Source organism: Aptenodytes patagonicus, chromosome 4, assembly GCF_965638725.1.
Source record: "Aptenodytes patagonicus chromosome 4, bAptPat1.pri.cur, whole genome shotgun sequence".
Lineage (NCBI taxonomy): Eukaryota > Metazoa > Chordata > Aves > Sphenisciformes > Spheniscidae > Aptenodytes > Aptenodytes patagonicus.
The window spans coordinates 25,581,199-25,608,744 of record NC_134952.1 but is presented as its reverse complement, the minus strand read 5'-3'; positions in this window follow the sequence as shown (position 1 = coordinate 25,608,744).

Here is a 27,546-nt window from a genome sequence, read left to right as displayed (position 1 = left end):
AAGTGTTGAGATAGGGAAAATGGTTGTGTAGTTTTCCTGAAGGTATAGTTTTGAACAGATACTTTTTAGTATTTTAATTAATGGTGTAGATATGAAAACAGGGAAAAGGAGCTTTAAAACCCTCATATGTGCTGTTTCCAAAGCCTCCTTTTTTATTGGCTGCTGCTCCAGCTCCATACCTTTCCTATTTCAAGTAAAATGCCTGTAAAGTCCATTGTATGATACAGTAGGAACTAAAACCCCCAGTATTCACAGTTCTGTAAGCCTCTTGGAGATTTCTTGCAGAAAATATTTCTTTTTGTGATGCCTCAAACACTCCATCTTCTCATAAATCAATCAAACCACATATTTCCATTATCAATCAATCCGTGTTTGTTTAGCTAAACTCTATCATTTCTGTTCCTGTCACCCACTGGAGGCCAAATGATGGATCTGGGCTACTAAGGAGTAGTCTTTGTAAAAGTTGTGTAATGTTGTTAAAGGTTAAAAAAGTATTCAGTGATTTTTTTGGTTAAGCAGGTGTTTCACTGCTGGGATTTCTTTGATGTTCAAGTCTATTTCCCCTGTGGCAAAGCCTGTGGTAAAATAGTATGTAGAAACACTTTGTAGCTAGGAAAAAATACAAATCCCTCCTACTTCGCTTCAGATTGTAAGGCAAATAAAACAGTATGATAGTTTTCTGAAGAGACAAGTGTACCCTAATTCTTAGATGTAGGTGTAGTTTCTTGATTTTCTGGGAAGAAAGGGAAATTCTTTCCAGTGATTTAAGACAGAATGTAGTAACTAAAGAAGAATCTGCTGCTGAGATGAATTGTCTACCTACCACAACTGATTAATTTTCCCCCTTTACCTTTCAGAATGTAATGTAATTTTGGCATTTGGATAGCCAAACCACAATTTAAAGACTAACTTGTCTGGTAACCAGCACATCCTGTTTTTATTTCAAACACAATTAGTGAACTGCCCAAATAGGATTCTTACCAGGCTAATATATATTTTGTATGCCGTAATTCAGGAAGGAGATATTTTCACATGTTTATATTTTTGAATTAGAGTGCAAAAAGTAAATAAATATAAGGAATTTCATTTTTAGTATTAATTGCACTGAAGAATCACAAATTTCCATGAAAATAACGATGAAAATTTTCATTAAATTTCATTAAGAATCCACACAGAAATGTGTGAGATATTTTTAAAATAATATGCTAGATACTGAGTCTTCCATTCTGTACTTATTGTCATTCAAGAATTGATAGGTAATAATAACTTTCAAATTATTTCAACCATAATTGACTTGACACCTCTATTTTATGGTGTGATTTCCAATTAGATGTCCTGATGCTAAAGAAGGTCTCTTTTTCTGGGTTCTGTTGCATTTTATTACTATTGCCTATCAACTTCACTCTTTTATTTACCAGGAATAAATATTGATACTTCTTTAAGCAGTCTGACATGGAAGGCAGAAAAATGTAAGTTTTGTTCTTTGTGCAAAAAGCTGTAAATCACAGTCATCCCATTCATATATCTGTGTCTTGTTATGACAGTTGGTACTGAATATGTAAGTACTGGTACATAAAGTGGGACTGAAAATTGTCTTATGCTTGGCAGATAAATGAGTCTTAATCTGCTGATGGTATATGCAAGCTTTTACATTGGTGGAAAAGGCATCTCTCAATTGAAAGTTGTATGATTCAAGTTCAGTGTACTCACCATATAGGTTAATTCTGGAAGATAAAGAAAGTATCCCAGATGTCACTGCCAACAAGTTTTGGCAGAAAGTAGGACAATGAGGAAGGCAAAATGACCACAGATTTTCCAAGACTGAGTTCATCTTTTATCACTGCAAATTCTAGAAAGAAAAATTTTAAAAGGCTGAAAACCTAAAAATAACCTCCATGTTTCATAATTTACATATCTCTTAGAATTAAACTCATTTAAATTTAGATATTGCTGAGAGGGAGTGCTCTCAAGTTTTGGGAACTCTGAACCCAGGGGGAAATCAGATGGACAAATTTAGCACAATGACTCATTTTTTTCAGGCACATATATATCTGTATTTCAAGTCACATGGAATAGCCTAAAGCTGAAAATTTAGCCTTCCCTTTTTAACAGTTGCTAGACAAAGGGAACTAAAAATTATGGCTAGATGAAGATTATTAGAAAATGTCAGTGTTTTTTAAGTTTCCTTTAAAAAAATAAATGTCAGGTGGGAATAGCACTCCATAATTTTCTAAATTGCTTCACAGATTGTCTGTTAGTAGGTATTGCATTGTACAGTACAAACAGTTGTTTCTGTTTAATATTATGGCAGCATCTGGTGGACCTGAACATGTCTGTGTTTTGTTAGGTGCCCTATAAACATTGAAAGAAAGTATCTTTGGATTCAACCCTAAGTCTGCATTGTGTTAACTTTTCTAGCAGTAGATTTTCTGGGAATACTGATACAAAAGAATTGAAGGATGTAGGTTCAGAAATCCTCTAGTGCCACAGAATATCTTGTCTCTCCTTGGCAGAACTGAAGCTTCCTGATTTCACTGTAATTCTTTGTTCCTTCTTTTACATGTGTGTATGTGCACGTGTGTCATATTCCATATTGCAAAGAGATAGAAGCTGCACAGTAAAAGCAGAAAGTCATACATTTCATTCTTCCATATTTCTGTTTTGTTTCTTTGCAGGTATCTATTTGTGTGTACATAACAAACAGTAAAGAGTAAAGATGAAGTAAAGAAACTTCTTGCTTTTACCTGTGCATACAAAAAATTATATTTCTGGAGCTACTAAAATTGTCAGCATTGCTTCTTTCAATGGGCTGTGATACTGAGAAGACAACACTCAGAACAGCATGTCAAAGTGTTCTCCAAGACAGCAATGGTGTTAGATACCTGCACACTGAGGAGAAACTGTTGAACATAAGAACTGAAAAAGTGATGAACAGAAAATAGAAATGGAACTAAATTTTCATTTTTTTCCTTCAGTCCCACACTGGTTGTTTCAGATAGTTTCTATCTTTCTGTAACACAAATAACCTCTTTCTTTTATAAAAGTAATTTTTTCCCCCTTTGAGGCATTCGTGACAGAAAGCAAAAGCTTGAGGTCTTTGCGTTGGTGATTTATTTTCTATTTTCAGCATGTGTTTTAGATGACCCATCACATTTATCTGACTTTATTATACCATATTTTGCAGTATGGGAAATACATTAGTAAATCTAGCATGTTCAGACATGTTTTTGGGACTTCTGAGGCATTTATACTTCAAGATGGACAAAATAGCTGAGAGCTAGAAATATGAGAACTCTGAATTTAACCTTTTTGAAAGTATGTAGGTAATTAATATTAGCTTACTATTACTACAAAAAAATTTTACAATAAATTAGAATAGTGTCAAGTGTCACTTCATAACTGTTTTACAGCATAAGATTAAAAATGAGATATTTGATGTAATGCTAAAAATCATATTGAACTATAACGATATGTTCACAAGCAAGTGCTGAAGTGCTTTGCCAAATAGGAATCAAACTGAGCACATGCAAAATGACAGGTATATAAACAAAACCTCTTTTCATTAAGCACAACTGATTAACATAATTATGAACTATCAGAGGAACAGATAACTAGTTCAGTCTTGGGCAGAACAGCTAGTTACTTCACTGGAAATTCTGATAATAAAATTGTTTAAAGATTGGATATGTAAGTAATACTGTCAATGATGTTTCTGTCTATAACAGCTGATATTTTTCTTCGCCAAAATTATACTTAACATGCCTTTGTGGTTTTTTTTTTTTTTCAAGATAGACTTGGGGCATCACTTTCTTCAAGGGCTGAAACTTAACAAGAGTGATAACAAATGTTCTGTCAAATGAGCTGAACAAAAGGTTATTATTATGAGTCTACAGCAAATAGACTTGTGGGGCACTGAAGCCGAAGTGAGGAGAAATGGGTTCTTTTTTTTGTTCTCTCTGCTGTGTGATATGACTACACAGTATATGAAGAGCACATTTCCAAAGCTTTCCTGTCTCTAGAGATTAGAAAATCATATCTTCTCATAAAAATTGCCACCACTATAATGACTAGTACAAGTAAGTGCTTGGTAGTGAAACATCAATGTTAGCTTTACAACACTAACCACTTAAAATGTATACTTTTCTTCCAGAAGTTAAATGATCCATTCTGCTCATTTTGTGGAGGCCCCGTACAAATGTTCTTGAAATAGAGGAACATAAGAAAATGTGAAATTGAAATATTGTAGAAAATTTCACAGAATCCTGCCATTGGAAACCAGCAAATGGAACATCTGGTAGAGATCAGATTGTTGCAGCTGGCATAAAGAAATGGAGAGGGATCTTTAAACTACAGCAGGATTTGAATCATCTCCAGGCTTATTTATATAAAATTGACTTTAAACCACATTCTCACTACTCACAGGATTCTGGAAAGAACACAGATCAGTCAGAGGACCTTTCTGTTATCACCTTTAGAATCAATAACAAATGAAATTTAGGAAAAAAAACATATTTTCCATTAAAGATCAAAATGTCTCAGATGGAAAGACTGATTAATATGAAATGCGTTCAGCATTTAGGCTGTAGAAAATTCATGGAAATACAAGCTCCAAGGGAATTTGTACAGTCAACTCCCCTAGGTTTCTTAAAAAGTCCCAGCCTGTGTCTTGAACGCTATGTTATACAGAGAATCAGTTGTTCTCCAGCAGTAATGTTTAATGCATTTCCATTTCTTTCAAAAAGCAGTAAATAATTTTCCAGGAGCAAATTTTAAAACTTATCAACTTCCTTTTATTGTTTCCAAAGACTAGACAAAATAATTTACAATTCCATAGTAAAGTTGTAATTATATGAGGTGTTCCTTGTGCACTTGATGTCATTGATAAAATAGATCATTCTGATTTTATAACTTAATTTTTGTAATAACCATAAGCTAATATTCCCTACTTGAAGAAAGCAAGGAGACAGTTTTCTGTTTATGACTGCTCATGATTTTTTATGAACCAAGACTAGGCTAAATAATATTCTCTAGTTTATAAAAGCAAAGTAGTCGCTACCGTGTTGGTTGAACTGTAAGTTGTGTAGTTTCAAAAAGTGTACTGCTTTTCTCCTCTGTTCATCAAGGTCTTGGGAGGGAAATGATTCGGTAAATCTGTCAGACAGCTTCCTTCAGGCTCCATCAACAGTGCACTAATGAGATTTTAAAGCTGCCACCTTTTCAACATCTATTGAAAAAAAGCAAGAGCGTATGAAGTTGGGGGTAGGGGGATCTTGGCTATGTACAGGCAGATAAAACAAATCAACTTTAATAAATGATTATACCAGGGCGGTATTTATGTATAACATTACGTATCATATTACTTATGGCAAATGAAAAAAGACTGGTACTTCAGGGGCTGCTCTCAAAGGGACAGTCATCACTCTCTAAATATGCTTAGCCCCAAAAGGAAGAGTGGAACTGTTGCAGACTACTTAAATTTAGGCTTTCAAGTTTAAACTTCAGGTGCAGCAGCCAATCTGATGGGGAGCCTTGTTTCTCTGCCTGTATGATATTCACGTGAACAGAGCATAACTGGGAGGCACTCCAGTTTTGGAGTCACATCCTGGCTGTTGTTTGAATTCACACAACACTATTGCTTGTGTTAGGCTAGAGCTAAAGCACTGGAATAAAATTTTTAAAGAGCCAGAAACACTTATGTGTGTACCCAAGCCATTTTACTGAACCTTTTGGATTTCAGTCAAGCTGTCTGTAGCTATAAGCAATTCCAAAGAAATAAGAGTAAATGAAAAAAGGAAAAAATGATGCCTGAAGCCTGTACTATCTTGAGAGAACTTATAACTGTGTTCAATCCAGGTATAGGATCCCGATGTAATATCTTACGAAAGTCTGACAAAGGTGAAATCAATCACAAGAGAGCTGCAATCCTCATTCTTTGTCTGGGTTCTTTCTGAGATGTCCGACAACTGCAATGACACTGAAAATTGATCATGATTTATTATTCCATTGAAGCCTAAGCTACAGATCAGTCTTTGTTTTACTTATGTATGTTTAAATAATAACATCCAACAAGAAGATGCAGGAGGCAGCTCTAGTGAAATTCTGCTAACAGTATGTAAATGCTTCCACAGATGGCTTATGAATAATGCAAATTGTACTCACTGGAAATCATGAATGGCTCTAAGATCAATGTGGGATTTCCATCAGTTTTTTCTCAGACCTGCAAATAAATGATGGACAGATTCAAGAAATTAAAAAAGAAGGATATATCTAAGATTAAATCTAGATAGAATTTAGATGACTAGGCTCAAAACATCCAAGCTTTCAAGTGCTTATCCCAGGAGTGGATTCTGAGCTCTGAATGTCTTCTGGCCATATCTTTAGTTTACTGCTCTTGTCAGGCACGTACACAAGGATGGAGCCTGGGAGCAGCCCTGTGTGTTTCCTGCTGTCCAGATGTAGGTGGGTCCCAGTCCTTGTGGCCTGTTTGTGTGTTTTAGAGGGAGGGTCTGTTCGGTCTTTGAAACCCTCTCCAGGGACCAGACATGAAGCATTTAGGTCTTGCATCCCTGGGCTTGGAGGCAATTAAGTCCTTCCTGGAAGGCAGCCCTAACTGCTGGATGGTATTGTGGAGTTAATACATATGTTGTGTTTATGACACAGAGCATTGCTTTCCTTCTCATCTGTTCTAACATGTAAATGGGGAGACGACATTGCACATGTCCTCCTTAATTAGAGAGGACTGTGGAGCATTTTTAGCTTGAAAATGGCATGGACCTTTAGCTGATAGAAGAAATATATACATATGTTAGCATATATATGTGCATGTACATGTGTGTATGTGTTTAACCTATTGTGACAATATACTTAGTTTTCTAATATATATAAGTTTTATAATTCAAGACCAATTAAAATGTTTTGATAATAGCTTTTTTTCAGACAGTGATTACTTATGATCACTATAGTTTTCACGTGTACAGTGGATTTGATTAACAATTTTGTGTATTAATTATGATAACTGGTATTAGACATGCTCTTGCCCTATTGTCTCTGTAATAACAGTAGCAGTTAAATTATTATGGTGAGGAAAACAAGTCATAAATATTGCAGTAGCAGATGTGACTGAGGAAATGGTTTGCAGTTCCAAGGCTATCACTTTCATTGTTTGTAGTGACAGTAGAGTTGCTGGAGGTTACATTTTTTAAATTAGACTTGAATTTAAAAATAGAATTCTAACACCTTGGTTTGCATCAGATTCTGTTATTTATCTCCGATACAGAAGAGATCATGATCTGGAAAAGTAGACATTAGTTCATGTGAGACTTAAATCCATGATTTTTAAGAGCAGTCTACCTAGAAATAGTTCACATTAATTGACTTTATTGAATTTATAATGCTCCAGATAATATGTCCTGAGGAACAGGGTGAAGCATTTTTAGAACCGTGATGTAAAACAGTGCGTGTAGTGGTTTCTATTTGTGCATCTGAGCTGCTCTGCTCTTCCCATTGTATCAGCAGGCCATGCCAAAGTGTTGTCATGCATCATGAACTGATTTCCAAAGATCTCCTTTTCCTGAGGCAGAATCCTCTTGCTCTAGTGCTGGGGCAGGAAAGAGATAAACATCTATCTCATCAATACTTGTACTGTTACTGTGGGTAAATTCCCAGACCTCAGCAACCTCTGCTGATTAGAAACACTATAAACCTTTAGTGTTGTAATCCCTTTTGGATTTCCTGGGGTCTTTGGAAGTACTAAGCAAAAAGTGATATCTGATATATAATTTAGGTTAATATCGAATCATGCCGGTTTCCTTTATATTTTGGGTTTTTTTAATCTTTCAGTATGCACAAAAATATTTTTCCAGATACATACTTATCTACATATATGGAATTTCTTTCAAGGTTATAGCTAATTTGATGCAGCTTTATCATGTGAAATTTGTAATGTCCATCCCGTGTTTCTTTTGTGTTTGACTTCAATTTCTAGTGGGTAGGGCAACTTAACAGTAAAATAGAGGAGTCACCAAAGTGGTGTACAAAACATTGAATCCTGCATACTGAACATGAAAAGTATATACTTCAATTTCATAATAACAACTCTATAACGACTGGAAAAATACATATCAATTTTGGAAGAGATTCTAAGGCATATTACAATAGTACTTCGATAACCTATTCTTAGCAAAATCCTAACTCTTCCACTATTTTCTCTCACCCTCCAGAATGCTTCTCAAAGCTAACTGTAAGTATCTTCAATAATTGTAATTGTTACAATAAACTACAAGAAACATTTTGTGGATGCCGATCTTTTAGGAATGCATGTTGTAATTCCTGTTGACCTGCACCTAGTAGTAGGTATTTTTAATTACTAGTGGCTATTCCTAAAAGTCTAGTTTGTATAGCGAATGCTAGAAACTGTACCTTCCCAACATGTGTGACATAAGTGATAAGAAAACTTCTGCAGATCAAAATAAAATTCTAACTGCTTATTGAAACTGTTGCCTCTTCATACTAAATTCATGCTCATTTTGTGTCCTGTTACTGTCATGAATGAGCATTGACCTTTTGCAGATGAAACAAAATGGGGGTGGAGTGGCTGATATACCACAGGGTTGTGCTTCCATCCAGAGGGGCCTCGACAGGCTGGAGAAATGGGCTGACAGGAAACTCATGAAGTTCAACAAAGGGAAATGCAAAGTTCTGCACCTGGGGAAGAATAAACCCAGGCACCCCCACATGCTGGCGGCTGACCAGCTGGGAAGCAGCTTTTGCAGAAAAGGACCTGGGGATCCTGGTGGACACCAATTTGAACATGAACCAGCAATGTGCCCTTGTGACACGGAAGGCTAATGGTGTCCTGGGCTGCATTAGGAGGAATGTTGCCAGCAGGCTGAGGGAAGTGATCCTTCCCCTCTACTCAGCACTGGTGAGGCCACACCTGGAGTACCGTGTCCAGTTCTGGGCTCTCCAGTACAAGAGAGATGTGGACACACTGGAGAGAGTGCAGCGAAGGGTCACAAAGATGATGAACGGCCTGGAGCATCTCTCATATGAGGAAAGGCTGAGACAGCTGGGACTGTTTAGCCTAGAGAAGCCTTGGGGGGAGTCTCATCAATATGTACAAATATCTGAAGGGAGGGTGCAAAGAAGATAGAGCCAGGCTCTTTTCAGTGGTGTCCAGTGACAGCACCAGAGGCAATTGGCACCAACTGTAACCCAGGAGGTTCCCTGAACATCAGGAAACACTTTTTCACTGTGAGGGTGACTGAGCACTGCCACAGGTTGCCCATAGATGTTGTGGAGTCTCCATCCTTGGAAATGTTCAAGAGCTGTCTGGATGTGGTCCTGAGCAATCTGTTCCAAATGGCCCTGCTTGAGCAGGGGGTTTGGGCAAGATGACCTCCAGAGGTCTCTCCCAACCTCAACCATTCTGTGATTCTATGACCTCTGATTTGTTGCGTATCATGTTGTTTTAATTTTATATCACCTTACATGCTTTGGTATGCAAGAAGAAAAAACAGCCAGAGACACTATTGCAGGACTATATGCACAGTAATCTGAAATGTTTAGATTTATTTTTCTAGCTTTGCCAGTTTATAGTTGTAAAAAGCTTTGCTGTAATAGAGGCAAAGTCTTAGAAAGTTAGAGTTTAGTACATACTCTGACTTCATCAGTGGAATTTAGCCTGTCATTTTGTTCCTCTTGCACTGTGAACATTGCATGTATTTTCACACTGCTTTCCTTCAACAAGCTGTTCCTAGTAGGCACATACTGATTTTATCAAATCTTACATCTGTAGCTGAGAAGTGTTCTTAATAACAATAATGCTTTTATACTGAATATGACTGAATTTAGAAAATACTGCTGATGCAAGGTGGCAGATTCATTAAACTGCGTAATTGGTCAATGTGCTTATACGTCAGAAAATACTATTTTTTTTAAGTTAGATCACGTAATCTTTTATATAGCTTGTTTTGCTTTACAGTGTTGTTTGAAGAATATCTCTTGTGAACCAAAAAATTAAGCCAATGATCTGTAATTAGCTTCAATAGACAAATGAGACTTCCCAGTTTGGTGCTTTTCTGTGAGGGGAAGGTCATGGAGCTTTTGCAAGAAAACACAAGATTTTTTTCCTTAGGTAAGTTTACTTTCTTTGTAAGTTGCAAAGCATCATGGATGCTTACTTTTTAATATGTTGAAAAGACAAGACCTTTTGTTTGGACTATGACCATCCAACTTGCTTGATAGTATCCCTACTTCATCAGTGCAGATGGATACAATAGAGATAATTTCCTCTCTCTTCCTTCAATAAATAGACAAGGAGAGAAAAGGGACAACTAGACATTAAAGTACATTTGATCCCTTTCCTATACATTGAATTTACTTTAGTTTATTGGTAATTTTTGATGTTTAAATAACTGTATTTTTGAAACTACTGTTGTCCATTGATTAAGACAGAAGAACAACGGTTTCAGTCTTCCTTGTGTGAGTAAAACCACAGTGCAACCTTGATACATAGGTTGTACTGATTAAACTTCTTGTTTGAAAGTAAAACATAAAGAAGACTTCTTTCTGTCAGCTTCTTTTAAATTTTTACTTTAGCCATTACTATTAGCTATTGAAGAAGGGAATAGGCAATAACAGATTGAAAATCTCTGCGGTCCATGCATCCCTGCTTATTTAGAAGACAGTGGGATAGAACTTGCCTTGAGGAAACAGTGCACAAGAACATTGTAGCTTAGCTTGGTGGCTTTTGGAGGTTATTCTGTATAAACATGCATAACGATACTTCAGTCTGGATCATTTACGTTGCAGTAAGGAAAAATGTCCTAGCTGCTATGATTAGCTAATATAATGGCCAATTGCCTACATAGATCATATCTGGTCCTGCTTCTAGGGAAAATATACTGGGAAAGTCTATTAATTGCATAAGCAGCCATTTCTGATAAATAAAAGCAGCTACAAGAGAAGTGAGCACTATCCTTTCTGCTGGGAAAGGGGCAGAAGAAAATTATGTCACTAGGTGTTGTACATGATATCCCTGGGTGTTATACCTGCTCCAGCATTAAGCATCTAGTACAGAATGTATGATGACAGGGCTTCCAGGCTGTGTTGCAGCACATGGAAATGAAACTCACCCTGCCAGAACACAGAGATAGAAGTTGAATTGGATGAAAAAGTGCTTTGATTTGCATTAACAAGTCATATCAGATTGGTTTTAATTTTTCCAAAAGGATTTTATTTTTTTCTCCTGATAGAAATTCTGAGGGTTTTTTTTTGACAAATGCAAATTTCATAATATTATCCCATACATCTCCTTTGGGAAAAATTCTTACTGATATTTTAGTCACAAACAACTATGACTCAAGTGGGGAACCTATTAGAATTTCATTGTTCTTCATTCAGCTACATAACTCTTCATGGTTTTAGGAAAATTGTCATTACTCATGTTTAGAAGAAAGAGTGAAGAATTTTTTTAGATTTTGTTTTAGTTGATTTTTTTCCCATAATTTAGGAACAGAAATCTTTAAACAGTGTTATTTAATCCTATATTATTTAATGAAAAAACAATTATATGACACTCAGAGCAGAGTTGTCTGAAATATTCTTCTGAGTTTCAGCTCTCTTGCCCTTTTTTCCAGAATATCGTTTCACTATATCCCACCTGCATTTGTTTCAGCATGATTGCCTTTCCTCACTCCAGTATTGATATCAAATTTTGCAAGTTCTCCAGGTTCAATCAGTTATTATTTTTATAATAAAGAGGCCTCCAGCTTTACTAAATTAAAAAAAACAACAAAGGCGTGAATGTCATACAGTGATATCACAGGATAGGGAAATTTTAGGCATTCAACATTTGTTGAAGAAATGAATTTATGAGGATTGATTCATTCTGAAAATGTGTATTTTCACTAATTTGTATTTCTGGAACATGTTGGGACTTTATTGGGCTGAAGGTTTTACTGATGCAAAATATGCTACCACGGGACCAACAAATCAAAGCCTGTCATTGACAGATATTACTTTGCAATGTATCCAAATATAACACTTACAGTAGTTAATTAGTTGCCACTCATCCCAAAAACCTCAAAATTTAATCTGCAATCGTTGTAACAAAGAAGATTGAAGTTTAAGATTGGTATGCACAACTTGCTCAAATTCCATTTAGTGTACCACAGAAGAAAATCCAGTCTAAAGAAAATGAGGTGTTTCGTGGCAGGGTGTAAAAAGGATTTATACACAAAGCCTTTCAAAACTAAAGAAGAATAAAACCAATAAAATCAAGGACAAATAATTAGTAGGCTTCTTTAGGAAATTTTCCAGGCAGTGCCTGGAGTTTATTAGTAATTGTATGACTAAGCTTACCTCATGTTTTGAATATCACTCTGTAGTGTCTGAACAATTCTGTTAAGAAGACTGAAATTAAGTAGTTTAAGACATATACCAGTGGAGTCATCAGATATGGTCACTAAGAAAAAACATGTCATCTGTTTAGATAAAAATCTCCCTTGGTATTATTTAGCACTTTGTGGCTACAGGCATTGTGGTATACAATACCCCTGAAATTGTTCCATATACCACTTTTTAATGAAAAATGGATAGGAAAAGTGCCCTGTTGTCACTACAGAAATCATCCTCATTATTCAGTATTTACAAAGCTCTAATAGGATTGAGAATCAGCTGTTCTAGTCCGTATTTTCAATCTTCTTTCTTCTCCATCATATAATCCGTGTAAGATGGCAGACACTCTCTTTACCCATAAACTTGGCTTTTGAGTAATTACTCTTTCTACTATTTTAAATTTGCAAGAGGTACTTCAGTGTAAGTTCCAAATGAACATGGGTTCATTTGTCTCAATATCCCTTCTCAAAACTTTGGAAAGTAAGAAAGAACTGTAAGAAAGAACCAGTCTTTCTTAAATTTCAGCTGTAGGTATGGATAAGTTATTTGATAAACAATAAATTATATCTGTAATATAGGAGATCGCATTTAAAAGTATATGGTAGCTGAGCATTTCCTTCTGCTTTTCAGATTCTAAAATTCATACTACTTTTTATATCTATTTGGCCAGTTGCCCATTATCTTAAACAGTTGCATAGTTGGAGGTATGCATGTGCTCACGGTCCTTACATAGGAGACATGAAACCTTCTGAATAAAGATAGTGTTGGTGTTTCTTTTCATAGTAATAACAGGATTTTGTACAGAAATTCAGGAAAGCTAAAAAAGCAAAACTTTTAAATCAGAAGCTTATGTGAATCCTGATTTTTATTTATTTACTTGAACATATGTAATTTTTGTGAATATAATCCACCCACCCCTTGAAGGCAGATGCCGCTTGTATTTTCAGAGATTTCCCTCAAATCCTAATAAACACATCTATGTACTATTTTTGTCTATGTCAGTATTATACAGTACAAAAGGATACATTAATCCTGTTACATGGTAAATTAGGCAATGAGCTACGGACGTTTCCATTCCTTAATAAAACAGCAACTATTTCTGGTTTGCTCTCCTTAAATTAGAAGTTTTCAGAATAGTAGAGATGTAGGAAGCGATGAGAGTGGGGTTCCAGAGATTTGGACGGTTTATTTGGGTGAACTATGTTTGGATTTATTTTCAATTTCATGTATTTCACTTAGAGAGCTCAGGGCTGTCCATCTTGTCAGCTTTAAAAATAAAGCCCTGTTTCAAAGCTGAGTGGTTGCTTTTGACAAGTGGATGCCTGTTACCAAACTTGCACTTTCTGCTTCAGAAGGATGATTATCTGCCTCCTACTTACGTAAGTAGATTGCTCAAACCAGATTAATTAGCCTAGAAAAAAATGCTGAAAATGCTTTTTCTTCTTATCAATTTCCCATAAAAACATTAATATATACTCTATTCCTCAAAATGACTTACTGTTTTGTGGATAGCAGAATGCAAAATAATTGACCAGAGGTACTCCGGTGATTTAGTCCATTGTGCAAATATTTAGAAAGAAAAGTGTCTATTTGTTCCTGATTGTTTTAAAAAGAGGCCATTAAAATCTAATACATCTCCTCAAATTTGATGAGATCATTTTTTCAGCATACTCAACGAACTATGTACCGTAGAAAATGCAGATAGAATCTCCTCATTACCTGCTGCCTTTAGAGAGTTGTTTTCTTTGAACATGTCTAATGCATCCTGTATTTTGAATTAGATTTAGGAAAAAGACTTATTGAGATAAAAAAATGCAGGATTCATATTTTTCTACTTGTGTAGTCTTAGGAAAAAAGCTTTTCTTTTCTGAGATTGCTAAAATCAACCCTTCAAGATAATACTGTGCTAGATAAAACAGATTATCGTACCCTCTGAAGCATTATTTTTTAAAAATAGATCCCTATACATAAACATTCCATTATAAATCATGATTAAAATGGACCAGTATCTGAACTTATTCTACACTAGCAGATCTCCTGACATTAAATACATATGCCGGCACTTATGAAAATAATTCTGTGGAGTTAGTTAATTTATACCCAGTTAATTTATACCCTTCCAAATTTACTGCAACACCTGACTAGAAAAACTACACCCCCATTGAGACAGACATTTGTCTTTTTGATATAAAAATAATAAGAAAGGTTTCTTTGGAAGAGATATACTCTTAGTTTTTTGTGCCATTTATGACATGAATAGTATAAACTCCCATTGTACAGGATTTTCTATATATCTGGACTGAAGCCACGTAAAGAGTGAAATGAGAGGAATGAGAGAAACAGAATCTGGAGGCTGCCGGAGGATTTCTGAAGCTGAGTTTCACATTTACATTAGGCAACAAACCATCAACATTCTGGATAAATGGACTGAACATCTCGGTTTCTCTCCCAAGAACTTACTAACCCTCAACTAGATTTCATTCTGTATGAAGTGATTAGAGACTGCCTTTTTTATCTGTTTGCTATATTACATCTGAATGGCCCAGATTTGTTTCTGCTAAATTTAGCCATTTAAATGTAGGCATCTAATCTGGTCATCTAAATTACCTAAGAGCTTAGAAAGTCCTCTGAAGGCCTGTACCACACTCTCATGTGAAGGAAAGTAGCTGGGAAAGACATACATTATAATAACAAATACTGTAAAAGTGATTTTTGTTAACTCAGGAATAACCTTTCCTGAAAAAAGAAGTGCCCTCTATGGTTCAGTTTTTCTTGCCCTTCTCCAAAACTGTGGAAAGTGGACACTGCTGGAGTCAGGGGCATTGGTACTCCCTCTAGCGTGGGGTTTTATCTGGTGCCCAGTTAATGTGTCCTCATATGCTCAGAATTAGAATGATTTATGAATTCACTAAGGCTTCTGCCTGAAAGTGTATCGCGCTTGCATATATTCACACACACAAACCAATGTACACTTGATTGGATGTAGACCCATTGGCTTAACCACGCACTGCCATAAGCTTTTTCAAAGGAAGTTAAACATACGCTTTTAAAACAAACTCGTGAGAACACCAAATCCATTCTCCTTAAGATTCAGTACAGGAGATGGGCATTTTCAAGTTTTCTTGACTTTGTGGGAAATTGAGTTTATTCAATGTGGGTAACATTTTAACTGTAGTTATAGCTAATAGGTAAGTTATAGTTACAGTTAAAACTATAAAAAAAAGTTATAGATAATAGGGAAATAAATGGTTTTCAAAAGACCAAAACCTGATGTTTTTGTTGAAACTTGTTTTGCCAAGCCATGCAATCCTTTATTCAAGTAAACAACTGTTCTTAGTTCAGCAGCTGATGCAAATACCAGCCACGATACGTATATTATCTTTTTGCTACAGGATCAATTTTCAGATTTAAAGTTTTCAATCAGTTACTGCAATACCATTTTTTAAGATGGAAAAAAATGTAGAAACATCACCAAATACATTCATTTACAAAATTTTCAACACGGCAACAGCAGAAATTATTTATTCCCTTACTTATTTTGATTCCCAACTAAAAAAAAAAAACAACAAACAAAAAAACCCACAAAACAAAACTAAAAGAAGCAAGTATGAATTCACTTCAACAAACTGTGACATTACAGAAAAGACACTACAATAACAAGATGATAAGTAAGATATGTGCTGAAAGTAAAATTATCTGCCTATGCATTCTGTTAATTAGGTCTTCTAATTAGTAATCGTTGTAGTACAAGAACTAAGGTACTGCAGCTTGGAAAGAAATGATTGAGAGGAGATATAATAAAGGATTCTGAAAGGAATAGGAGAAGGATTTACACAGAACATTTATTTATTGCTTCTTGAAATGGAAGAGCTAGTTGTGACCAAGGATAGTGCCAGGCAGAAGATTTTAAGTAAACAATATAAACTATTTTTGCAAAGTGTATACTTATACTGTGGAACTCATTTGTAAAGCTGTGGTGGCTAAAAGAATAAATGGGAATAGTAGAGGGATTAAGCAAATTAATTAACTAGGGCAGGCCAGGCACAGCCATAGTCTTATTTTCTGGAACCTGGAAGGACACAGAGGTGAAAAAATCTTTCTGTATTTTTCCTATTTCATATATTCTTCTTACAATTATTTGCTACTGGCTTCCTTCAGAAACAAGATGTGGGAATGTTTGGACTTATCATTACAGTTGTTGGAACACCTGGGAAATAAGAAACTAGAAGTGTCTGTCCAAACTTAAGCAGTTTTCATACGAAGAGATTACAGGACTAGGTTCCTTCAGCCTGGAAGAGAGATGATGGGAAAGTCATACACACATGTAATGCCATCGATGATCTAGGGAAAATATGTTTTTCATCTGCTACTGTAAAAGATGGCACAATGAGTAAATCAGACCTTAGTTTGATCCCCTGTGACAGCTATTAGAGAACAGCTAATCCTAAAAGAAATGGAAATGTTAAATCAGGCTTTCAGAAATATACCAAAACATTCTTGAAATCCCTGCTAGGCATTTGTTTATTATTTTAGGATAAGGTTTGTTATTTTTCTTATGCAAACCCACACTGGGCATTTTGAGAATAGACTGGCATAAAATAGTAATTTTTATTGAGAACATTTCGGTAATAAAATGATGTTGTAGAAAATAAATCTTTAAAGCAACTTTCTGGAAAAAATAATCTGGATCATATCAAAAAAGCCTGTATGAAAGAAACACACAAAAACTAAAGTAATTGAAGGTTTTTTAAGGAAACAAAGCTTATTCTGAAAAGCCAATTATCTGCATGAAAAAAGTATATGAATTATATAATTTATCTAGTATGGTCTCTAGTCACATTAAGGATTTAGGTTTAGCATAATGAACAGTTTCTTATGGTGAGAACGACTGCACAGAAATGTTGTGGAATTTCAGCAACAGATGCACTTTAAAATCACACATGACAAATGTTTGGAATGGTGTATTTAGACTTGGTCCAGGTTTGAAAGAATGAGATGGACTATATGATCTTTCCCATTCCCTTTCAAGTCTATTATTAGAAATTTCTATTATTCTATGATTTACTGAGAGCATATGACATTTACTCAGCTTCAGTATTACACAGAGCCAGATCCCCAAAAAGGACTTTGCTAAAGGTTAGATAACAGAACTGAGATCTCTCAATCCCAAGTGGAGAGCCTGAAAATCCTGATTAATAGGTGCCAAGTCCTGCAGACATATAAACAGCATAGTGCTCTTGAGGATCACACAGGAGAGTTTCTAAAGAACCATGGGATCCTCATCCGCATGTGCTGCAAAGTTGTGCAGCTGTGCAGGCATCAACAGCACAGGCATACAAGTAACTGCAGCATGGTACAGAGATACGTGAGCAAACTGTGGGTTAAAGCTGGTCTTAATCACTATTGGCAAAGTAGTTGCAGAATAAAGGATTTTGTGCAGGCAGTTCACCTTGCTTCCCAGACAGTGCACAACTATGCCAGGAACATAAATGCTGTGACAGTGTTGTCAGGCTTGACATGACTGAATATTGTTTTGCATCCTCGTAACACAAACCTGAATCTAAAAACTGAGTATTCTCGATCTCTCGCTCTTGAAAGACTCACACAAGCAAATGTGCTCTGAAAATATCTATTCTACAATCTCTGACCTGGGCTCATGATACACTGCAGGCATCTGACTTCAAGTCCAGGTGGACAAAGTGCCTCTTGCCTATTTATACACCCTTCAGATAGCTGCAAAAGCTAAGAAAAGCAAGCAAACTCAGTAAGTCTACATAGGCATTTCCCTTCTTCTTAAAAATGTGGAGATTGCAAACTGTTATCCTTTTACTCCAAATAGCCCCTTAGCTTGCAGGAGACCTGGGTAGAATACCGTTTGTCCCTGCAAACCCCTGTGGGCTTCAAACCCACATCTCTACCTCCCCAGATGATGCTGTAACTTCCAGATCATACACTACTCTTAAGCGGTACTTACTCTCAAGCCTCCCTCTTGAAGCACTGCCACTCTTCAACAGAGTGGGGAAGTGAAAAAAATCCTGACTTTATTGAGTTGTTGGAGGAATTCTGTGTTCTTGTGTGTGTTTCAAGGACAGGGTACATTGATCAGTGAAGAACTGAGGACAGAAACAGGTTTCAAATACCGTTTCTCTGCAGAAGTGCCTGGCCCAGTGCTACAAGTGCTGCCCAATACAATAAGCTGATGCTTATTTTTATTCTGAAGCACTAAGTCAGAAAGTTTTACAATAAGGCAGACTTAAGATATAATACTTCTGCTCAGATTATTTTTCTGTTCTGTGTCTGAATCTTGCCAAGTCGTCACTGAACATACTTGTTATGTTTCCCTCTCTGAGACTCCTAGCTACATAAACAAAGTAGGGAGCCAATGCACTTGGCCCAGAGATCTGGAGTCTACTGTGGAGGCCAGGCATCTAGAAGCTTAGGCAATATGTACTCAACACTGTCAGTGTCACTGAGTGTTATGGATACAGCTCACAGTCCGCAGCTGGTGGGCTTGGTTTAAATGCTTTACTTTCCATGTAAGATATTGCTTCTGTGTGTAGACATTTCGGTGGGACTTCTCAGCTCCCTACAGGTGAGCATTTACCCAGACCATAGACTGACTCTGGAAATAATTGGTCTTCGAAATGGACCTCATCCTACCCTTCCAGTATGTCCCTGAGAGCTAACTAGTGAGATTGTTCTCTTCTGGGGAAAAATACAGAGGAAGCAAACCTCAAACAAAGCTATGCTTATTTCACATGCACATTATTAAAGCTTCACAAGCTTTCCTTTTCTAATTTTTGTCAAAACACCCTATGCTTCCTTGAGAAGTAAGTTAATGTTTCACTGCTTGCTATTCCAATACTTCTGCCTGATTATTTCAATGATGTAACTTCTGACGTGGGAAGAAACTATCTGAATTTAACTTGGCACCAGGAAAAAAGTCCTTACAGTCAGATCAAGTAGGTTAGAATAGTCTTTTAATGGAATGAAAAAAATCTGTGCATCTGCAGTCACTTAAAATGATATTAGGCAAAACATTCTGTCACTGCATTGACAGTTTGTGTAACAATTTTGCTTAATTTGTCTGTTCTTCCTGTTGACCCATCGGTTTTCTGAGAAAGTTTTCTGTAATAGATTTCAGGGCATGACTGTTTTTCAGATTAAAAATAGAGGTTCTTGAATGTCTCAATTATATTTCTAATAATAGAAGCATATATTCAGTATGAGAAATTTCACAGGCATTTTTAGTGAAATTAATTGGGGAAATCTGTCTAACAGATTCTTGCTTTCCTTTTTTTGTTCCAATGACTTTAAGAGAAAGATTTCATCTGTGCATCTGTGGACACAAAGTATTTGCATAAAAGGTTGTAGTATACCAATATAATACAGTTTGTAAAGATTTGGATGGGATTTTTTCCAACATTATTCTGTTAAGAAGATTGAGTCTGTTTGTCCTTTCAGTGATAGGGAATGTAACCTACATTTGCAGTTGTTATCAGATCCACACTGACAGAGGCAAGTGGTAGAAGATGGTAGGCATCAACCATGGGCCTACATGTGCTCTTCACATCCATTAAAAAGCTTCCACATATCAAATTCATTGTGCCTATTTGTTTATTTCCACCACAATTTGTTGTGCTACAACACAGCCACCGAGGCGAAGGGCTCCGGAGCGGAGGATCGCGACGGGGGACCCTTCCTGAAGCGGCAAAAAACCGCGGCCAAACCCGCGAAAAAGCAAAAGCGCAGGGAGCGAGAGGGAGCCCCAGCCCCGCCATTCCCCGAGCCGGAGGAGGGCGTTCCTGACGAGCGGCAGCTCTGACTCAGCGTGGGCGGGGACAAGAGGGGCGGCGGCCAAACCCCCTCACTTACAAGAGCAGCTCCAGGGAGCGCGAGCGACCCGGAGCGCGGCGAACAGGGCGGGCAAACAGGACGTGGCGCGTCAGAAGGGCGTGGCGCGGCAGTTTGCGCGGCAGTTCACGAGGGAGGGCGTGCAGGGAAGGCGAGCGGGTAAGGCGCAGCCCCACTCCCGGCTCTAGAGGTCAACTCAACTGGTAATCGTCGGCTTCCGAGAAGAGGACCGGCTATGGTTTCCACTCGGCCGAAAGCCGTCGCCAGAAGGAATGTGGCGACCCAGACGGAGCTCACACGCAAGCATACAGCTGTCCAGGTCTCTGGCTGCAGGGAGTGCCTGAGCCTGTCAGCTGTGCCGGAGGGCAGCAGAGACAACACCTGTGTGCGGTGTGACCAGGTGGATGATCTGCTCGGCCTGGTGGCAGAGCTGAAGGAGGAGGTGGAAAGGTTGAGGAGTATCCGGGAGTGTGAGAGGGAGATAGATTGGTGGAGCCGCACCCTACCATCCCTGAGGCAGAGGCAGCAGAAGGAGGCTCCGCGAGAAGCAGAGGATCCCCTGCCTTCTTGCCACCAGGTAGAAAGAGGGGACCTAAGCGACGGGGGGGGATGGAAACGGGTCCCTGCTCGGCGTGCCAGGCGAACCCCTGCCCGGCCTCCCTCACCTTCCCGGTTGCCTTTACACAACAGATATGGGGCCCTGGAACTTGAGGGCGAGGCAAGCGAGGATGTAGATGAAGGTCCATCCGGGGGGTCGCCTAGGGTGAGGCAGTCAGCCCCACGCATTACGACTGCCGCTGCTAAGAAAAAAAGGAGGGTAATTGTCATAGGCGATTCCCTTCTGAGGGGAACAGAGGGCCCGATATGCCGACCGGACCCGTCCCACAGGGAAGTCTGCTGCCTCCCTGGGGCCCGGGTCAGAGACATCACTAGGAAGCTCCCTGGTTTGGTACGGCCTTCTGATTACTACCCGCTGCTGGTTATACAGGCTGGCAGTGATGAGGTTGTGGAGAGAAGTCCTGCAGCGATCAAAAGGGACTTAAGGGCACTGGGGCGACTGGTTCAAGGATCGGGAGCACAGGTAGTGTTTTCCTCTATCCCTGCAGTGGCAGGGAAGGATACCGAAAGGAGCAGGAAAACACACCTGATCAACGCGTGGCTCAGGGGCTGGTGCCGTCGGAGGAATTTTGGCTTTTTTGATCATGGGGAGGTTTACATGGCACCGGGCCTGCTGGTGACAGACGGAGTCCAGCTGTCTCACAAGGGAAAAAGGATCATGGCTCATGAATTGGCAGGGCTCATTGAGAGGGCTTTAAACTAGGTTCGAAGGGGGAAGGGGATAAAACCAGGCTCGCTAGAGATGAGCCGAGGGGTGGCGTGCCGATGCCGGGGGCGAAATCGATAGCCCAGCTCAAGTGCATATACACCAATGCACGCAGCATGGGCGGCAAGCAGGAGGAGCTGGAAGCCATTGTGCAGCGGGAGAGATATGACTTAGTCGCCCTCACAGAAACATGGTGGGGTGACTCTCACGACTGGAGTGCTGCAATGGATGGCTATAGACTCTTCAGAAGGGACAGGCGAGGAAGGAGAGGCGGTGGGGTGGCCCTGTATGTTAGGGAGTGTTTTGATTGTATAGAGCTCAACGATTGTGATGATGGTACGGTTGAGTGTCTATGGGTAAGGATGAGGGGGAAGGCCAACGAGGCAGATATCCTGCTGGGAGTCTGTTATAGACCACCCAACCAGGATGAAGGGGCGGATGAAGCGTTCTATAAGCGGCTGGCAGAAGTCTCTCAATCGCTAGCCCTTGTTCTCGTGGGGGACTTCAACTTCCCGGATGTCTGCTGGAAATACAACACGGCAGAGAGGAAGCAGTCTAGGAGGTTCCTGGAGTGTGTGGAAGACACCTTCCTGACACAGCTGGTAAGTGAGCCTACCAGGGGAGGTGCCTCGCTCGACCTGCTGTTTACTAACAGAGAAGGACTGGTGGGAGATGTGGTGGTCGGAGGCCGTCTTGGGCTTAGCGACCATGAAATGATAGAATTCTCGCTTCTTGGTGAAGTAAGGAGGGGGGGCAGCAAAACTGCAACCATGGACTTCCGGAGGGCGGACTTTGGCCTGTTCAGGACGCTGGTTGAGAGAGTCCCGTGGGAGACGGTCCTGAAGGGCAAAGGGGTCCAGGAAGGCTGGACGATCTTCAAGAAGGAAGTCTTAAAGGCGCAGGAGCAGGCTGTCCCTGTACGCCGTAAGAAGAATGGGCGGGGAAGACGACCGGCCTGGCTGAACGGGGAGCTCTTGCTGGGACTCAGGAAAAAAAGGAGAGTTTACCGCTTGTGGAAGAAGGGGCAGGCGACTCAAGAAGAGTACAGGGATCTCGTTAGGTCGTGCAGAGAGGAAATGAGAAAGGCAAAAGCCCAGCTAGAACGCAATCTGGCTGCTGTCGTTAAAGACAACAAAAAAAGTTTTTACAAATATATTAATGACAAGAAGAGAGCCAAGGAGAATCTCCATCCTTTATTGGATGCAAGGGGGAACATTGTCACTGAGGATGAGGAAAAGGCTGAGGTACTCAATGCCTTCTTTGCCTCAGTCTTTAACAGGCAGACCAGTTATCCTCAGGGTACTCGGCCCCCCGAGCTGGAAGACGGGGACGGCGAGCAGGATGAACCCCCCGTAATCCAGGAGGAAGCAGTCAATGACCTGCTATGCCACCTGGACACTCACAAGTCTATGGGGCCGGATGGGATCCACCCGAGAGTGCTGAGGGAGCTGGCGGAGGTGCTCGCCAAGCCGCTCTCCATCATTTATCAGCAGTCCTGGTTAACGGGGGAGGTCCCGGAAGACTGGAGGCTTGCCAATGTGACGCCCATCCACAAGAAGGGCCGGAAGGAGGATCCGGGGAACTACAGGCCTGTCAGCCTGACCTCGGTGCCGGGGAAGATTATGGAGCGGCTCATCTTGAGGGCGCTCACAAGGCATGAGCGGGACAACCAGGGGATCCGGCCTAGCCAGCACGGGTTCATGAGAGGCAGGTCCTGCTTGACCAACCTGATCTCCTTCTATGACCAGGTGACCCGCCTAGTGGATGAGGGAAAGGCTGTGGATGTGGTCTACCTGGACTTCAGCAAGGCCTTTGACACTGTCTCCCACAGCATTCTCCTAGAGAAGCTGGCGGCTCACGGCTTAGACAGGTGGACTCTGCGCTGGGTCAAAAACTGGCTGGACGGCCGGGCCCAGAGAGTTGTGGTGAATGGAGTTACATCCAGTTGGCGGCCGGTCACGAGCGGTGTTCCCCAGGGCTCAGTACTGGGGCCGGTCTTGTTTAATATCTTTATTGATGATCTGGATGAGGGGATTGAGTGCACCCTCAGTAAGTTTGCAGACGACACCAAGTTGGGTGGGAGTGTTGATCTGCTCGAGGGTAGGAAGGCTCTGCAGAGGGACCTGGACAGGCTGGATGGATGGGCCCAGGCCAACTGTATGAGGTTCAACAAGGCCAAGTGCCGGGTCCTGCACTTCGGCCACAACAACCCCATGCAGCGCTACAGGCTTGGGGAAGAGTGGCTGGAAAGCTGCCTGGCGGAAAAGGACCTGGGGGTGTTGGTCGACAGCCGGCTGAACATGAGCCGGCAGTGTGCCCAGGCGGCCAAGAAGGCCAATGGCATCCTGGCCTGTATCAGAAATAGTGTGGCCAGTAGGAGTAGGGAAGTGATTGTGCCCCTGTACTCGGCCCTGGTGAGGCCGCACCTCGAATACTGTGTTCAGTTTTGGGCCCCTCACTACAAGAAGGACGTTGAGGTGCTGGAGCGTGTCCAGAGAAGGGCAACGAGGCTGGTGAGGGGTCTGGAGCACAAGTCTTATGAGGAGCGGCTGAGGGAACTGGGACTGTTCAGCCTGGAGAAAAGGAGGCTGAGGGGAGACCTCATCGCTCTCTACAACTACCTGAAAGGAGGTTGTAGCGAGGTGGGTGTTGGTCTTTTCTCCGAAGTAACAAGCGATAGGACGAGAGGAAATGGCCTCAAGTTGCGCCAGGGGAGGTTTAGATTGGATGTAAGGAAAAATTTCTTTACTGAAAGAGTGGTGAAACATTGGAACAGGCTGCCCAGGGAAGTAGTGGAGTCCCCATCCCTGGAGGTATTTAAAAGACGTGTAGATGAGGCGCTTAGGGACATGGTTTAGTGGGCCTGGTGGTGTTGGGTTGACGGTTGGACTCGATGATCTTAGAGGTCTTTTCCAACCTCAATGATTCTATGATTCTATGATTCTATGATTAACGCTATCAATGAAAATACAAACCTTCCCCTCAAAGGTCATAGGACTGTAGAATAAGTTAGGCTGGAAGGGACCTTTGGAGATCCTCTAGACTTGCTTCAAGGCAGGACTAACTACAAAGTTAGATCAGGTGGCTCAGGGCCTAACATTGCACTGATTCTAATGTGGCAAAAGGGTGAGAAAGGCAAACTAACAAAAGGCCTGCAAACTTATCTTTCCGCTTGCCACCTGTGTCTTTTCTAGGGCAGCACCTTCTTGATCTGTTTCTTTCAAGTGAAATTTTAAGAGACTTTCCTAGCTGCACAAACTCCACATGGTCTTACTGGGATCCCTTTGAAAGTCATCTTTTCTGTCACTTCTGAGGCCTGGTTTTGGATCTGCATCTTGCTATAAATGAGCTCCCCACCACTGCAACCTGCCCTCCCATAGGTTACTGCTTATTATTATTTCCCCCGTCTAACCAGACCATCTTCTTCTCCCTACTCAGCTTCTCTCAATCCTCCCCCAATTTATTGTATTATTGAAGCTGCTCCCAACAAGCATGCATGCTTTCTTCCAGGAAGAGAAACTCTTCTTCTAGAGATTCTCACCTGACCCAGAGCAAAACAAGAAAGACAGAGGACCTCACCTACACCTTTTTAAACAAAGCATGCAGCTTATGATACACTGAAAACAAGCAAATGTAATGCAACCACCACAGCGTTCTTAAGGAATATTTTCAAAGTGACTTAGGGATATTAGTTTTCTAGGGATCCCAGCCACAGAGGAATTGTATGCAAACAGGCAGGTTAAGCTAGTTTTTGAAAGCGAAGGTGAAAGCACAGATTTGTTCTCTTCTAAATGTCTGTAGAACATCTGAGTCCCAACCCTTTCCAGCCCCTGTTTTGGCAGCTACTTCTGACAACAAATAGCATTTGGTTTCTCACATGTAAATTGCCTGTTAGTTACTTTGTGTAATTGACTCTGCTTAATCTAATTTAGGTAAATGTTCTGGAGCACATTAATTACTTAGAACTTTAGCTATAAAATAATCATATTCTCCATGAACACGATGTAAATTACTAAGTTTCTTCAGGCCCAAATAGGAATTTTTTATGTTTTAATAAATATTTCGTACCCTTTTCATAAATGAAAACATAAGGAATGCTAGCTGTGTCTCTGTTATATGATCCAGTCTACTTAACCAAAATTATTGCTGGCAGAGGGCCAAATGCTTGCAATTTTTCACATATAAAATTCATAACAATTTCCATTTAATAAGACCTTGACATGAGGAAGGCCAGCCAGATGGATTAAAAAATAATTCTATCTAAACCAGAATGCATTTAAAATATTTTCAGCATTTCTTGACTTAAATAAATTCTTTAAGTTTTCCTTTCCTAACAAATTAGCATTTCATAATCTGGGACGAATACAGAAAGCTGTCTCTGAAATTAGGCATTCTGGGACTTACAAGGTAACTCACTCAGATAAGAAAGCTATTTATTGATTTTAATTTTCTGTAAATTGATTTTTTGAATATTTTCTCCTATTAACTGAAACTTTTCATGGGGCTTTATATTACCTAGATGAGGGGTTACATTTTTAAATCTAAACATTTAGCCAGCCATATGATGGATAGGGATTAAATTTCCCTTTTTTCTCAAGCACAGATCATGGCTGATTCCCCCCCCCACTTAATTGCCACCATTTTCAAATAGTGAATTTCTTAATGTTCACCTAAGAGCATAAATTCCCAGGGTTTTGGATTTTTTTTCTGGCACTGATGAACACACTCTGCCATGAACTAGGTAATAAGCCTTGCAATGACTTTTGACAGATGATTCCAGTCTGATATTTTCCCTGCAAATGTTTCTTTATTGATATTTTCATGCTAGTTTTGATTTAAAATCACGGCATATATATAAGTTTTACTTTGAATTTTTTTTCTACCTGATATGTAATCTGACAATAGATTCTATTTTCACCGTTTCACAATTGTTCCTCTAATATTCCATATAACTGAATTTATTTTATTTATTTTGGTACCTGGAGTATATGTGTAATATACAGTGTTGTGCATAAATATACATGTATACGTATACATATATATAATATAAATGTATAGTGTCATGGATATCTTCTGTGCATCTTCTATGGTGCCCTATGGTGGTGCAAGATATAAAACTGAAAGTGTTCATGAATGTTGGATGAAAATAACGACACGGTGATATTGATGTGTTGTGATCAAAGAAAACAGTGCAACTATGTGTGCAGGTTTTGGCTGGGGTAGAGTTAATTTTCTTCATAGCAGCTAGTATGGGGCTATGTTTTGGATTTGTGCTGGAAACAGTGTTGATAACACAGGGATGTTTTCATTATTGCTGAGCAGGGCTTACACAGAGTCAAGGCCTTTTCTGCTTCTCACCCCACCCCACCAGCGAGCAGGCTGGGGGTGCACAAGAAGTTGGGAGGGGACACAGCTGGGACAGCTGGCCCCAACTGACCACAGGGATATTCCATGCCATATGACGTCATGCTCAGTATATAAAGCTGGGGGAAGAAGAAGGAAGGGGGGCACGTTTGGAGTGATGGCGTTTGTCTTCCCAAGTAACTGTTACGCATGATGGAGCCCTGCTTTCCTGGAGATGGCTGAACACCTGCCTGCCGATGGGAAGGAGTGAATGAATTCCTTGTTTTGCTTTGCTTGCGTGCGCAGCTTTTGCTTTACTTATTAAACTGTCTTTATCTCAACTCATGAGTTTTCTCAATTTTACCCTTCTGGTTCTCTCCTACCCCATCAGGGGGGAGTGAGTGAGCAGCTGTGTGGTGCTCTAGTTGCTGGCTGGGGTTAAATGACAACACTATGTTATTTGATATTGCCTTTCTTTTCATAGCAAAATGTTTGGTTGCTGGTTTAATTTCTCAAGGTGCATGGAAAATTATCTCCCCAAATAAGTATATTTAAATGTAAATTCTGTAGTTGATTGATGCTATGATATTGTTTTTTGACTGCTTCACGATTCATTAGAAGTGATT